The 2269-nt window shown below is 46.0% G+C and overlaps 1 pseudogene; it reads right to left on the reverse strand.

Annotated features, from left to right (window-relative positions):
• Nucleotides 1-266: 266 nt before the first annotated feature.
• Nucleotides 267-1485, reverse strand: LOC137416677 (ATP-sensitive inward rectifier potassium channel 12-like; annotated as a pseudogene).
• Nucleotides 1486-2269: the final 784 nt, after the last annotated feature.

Consider the following 2269-nt stretch of genomic DNA (forward strand, 5'->3'; position numbering starts at 1 on the left):
AATAGCAAAAGACCTGAAGGAAGGTCACGTGACCTTGACCAAAAACAACAACCTTCTGCGGCATCAATTTGTAGCCAATGTTCAACTCGATGAATCCAGTTTGACATAAACTCTTCACACCTTTGACATATCTAGCTATTACAGAAAAGGTACCAGTCAAAGTTTTCAGGAAGGCCCCAACGCACGTCTTGCTGTGAAAGGATGCTGGAAATTGGTACCTGGTAAAAGTTCATCATTGTTCAATACTATCTTGCTCTACGAAGTGTTTAGATAGATAACTCGATTCCATTTGAGTTCTGATCGTCCAAGGAGAGAGTTGCTTCTGATTTGACCAACAAGCACCTCTGGTTGCTCGTGATACTGCAATAAGATTCACCGTCACTGTCTTCTGCTACTATGTCCTCAACCCATGTGCTACACTCTGCCCAAGTTACCACGCCCTCAAAGCAGAAGGTGCAAGGTGGTGTTGCGACGTATTTGTCGTGTGCAAGCTCATGGGCGCTGCAAGAAGGTGTTGGAACTTCATACGTACAATGAAAACGATTGTAGTCCACGTTGAACTGCTTTTCATCTTCAGAAATTACAGGCTCAAAACAGTGGCCCCAGATTATTTCTGAAGCGAGGTAGGAGCTGCGTACCTCTGTGATCGCTGTCGCTTCCACGATTCCTTCGAGTATCACTACGATCTCAAAGTTGTGTTCTCAGTTTGTGCCTCCCCAGGTGGTATAACGGACTATCCGCGTCCATCTCCTGCGCCACCGTTACGGGCAACACAAAGAAGATGTGATCGAGACCTCGACCGAAACCGATGTTGAGCTTGACCTGCTCACAGGGGATGTACTTGCCTTCAGGTGTCACACGAGGTCAGTTTAGCTGAGCTCGAACGTGCGACCCTACGATAAGGCTCCGACGCAGGTTTCCGACTCTCCACATGACAGGTTGCCGTCACGCATCGCCACCGTGGCAAATTTGCTGAACAGTAGTCTTTGCGTGCTTCTTTGGTCGCGCCATCTTTGTTGTGATGGCGCCTATGATGAAGCAATCGACGAGGCAACCTACAAGAGACTGGTACACGAGTAGGATGGCAGATGGGCACTCAGTGATATAGCGAAAGCCAAAGCCGATGGTTGTCTGCGTTTCCACAGAGCACAAGAAAGCAGACATGAAACTAGATACATTCTCCATGCAAGGAGTTCCTTCTGATCTGTCTAAGTCCCCGTTGAGCCAGGCCAGAAACCAAAAGGTAACGGCAAAAACTAACCAGGTGAGTATAAAGGCAAGCACAGAGAAGAGCATCAACCATCGCTGACTGTCCACACAAGTGGTGAAGATGTCTGCTAGGTAACGGTGTGGATGATCGCTCAGGTTGGAGAAACGCAGGTTGCAGCAGCCGTTCTTGTTAAAGCTTTGCCTTTTGTGCGACCACGCACACCTTTCGTCTTTCTGAAGGGACCGCAGGCAAACCTTCGTCCATGTCCTCTTCATTTGCTACCGCCGTGCTGTGGGACGACCATCCTCGACAACTGCTGCTCATCGCAGTTGTGAACATGGTGTTGTGTAATGAGGTATGAAGCTCGAGCGAAGCTGGGCAATATGCAGTGTGCATCTGCGAGGGAGAGGAAAACGTAAAATTTGAAACCGTAATTTTTTTTTTTTTTCAAAGCTGAGTGGAGCAGTTAGCATGGGGTCGATTTGCCATCCCTCTCCCAGTAGTACTTCGGGAAGGAATTTGAAATTGTGCCGCCGATGGCGTAACAACTATCACAATATAAGAGCAACTCCACGTGACCTAGCATGAAGAAATGTCCACCAAACCTAAGCCTTCTGTTCCGTCCATTTAGAACAACTCTGTCAACTTGCCCCAACTCCAATACATACATGTGTATCAAAATCTAGTTCCCTTCAACGTTTACACAGTCATATATTTCTGAGGTGAAAAAAACACAACAAAAACGGTACCTTTCGTTCCTTTTCAAAGGTGACAATGACCCAAACAGCCCTAACTATGTTGGTAGACAAAGGAACCTCTGTTTCCCAAAGCAACATTTTATGGAACAACCTTTGGAGTCGCACCATTTTTGGAGGACGGAAAAAGGCCATGACAGGAAAAATAAAAAAGAACAAACAAACAAAAAAACCACACTAAAAGGTGATAAACAAAAAACCCTAAAACCCCCAAAGAAATGAACAATAACAATGCAAAACAAAAATAGCAAAGGCCAAGCTTCATCGTCTTTGAGACAAAGCATGAACTTTACAACGAATGTTG

This window comes from Myxine glutinosa, chromosome 3 (assembly GCF_964187855.1).
Source record: "Myxine glutinosa chromosome 3, kmMyxGlut1.1, whole genome shotgun sequence".
In the NCBI taxonomy this organism is placed as follows: Eukaryota; Metazoa; Chordata; class Myxini; order Myxiniformes; family Myxinidae; genus Myxine; species Myxine glutinosa.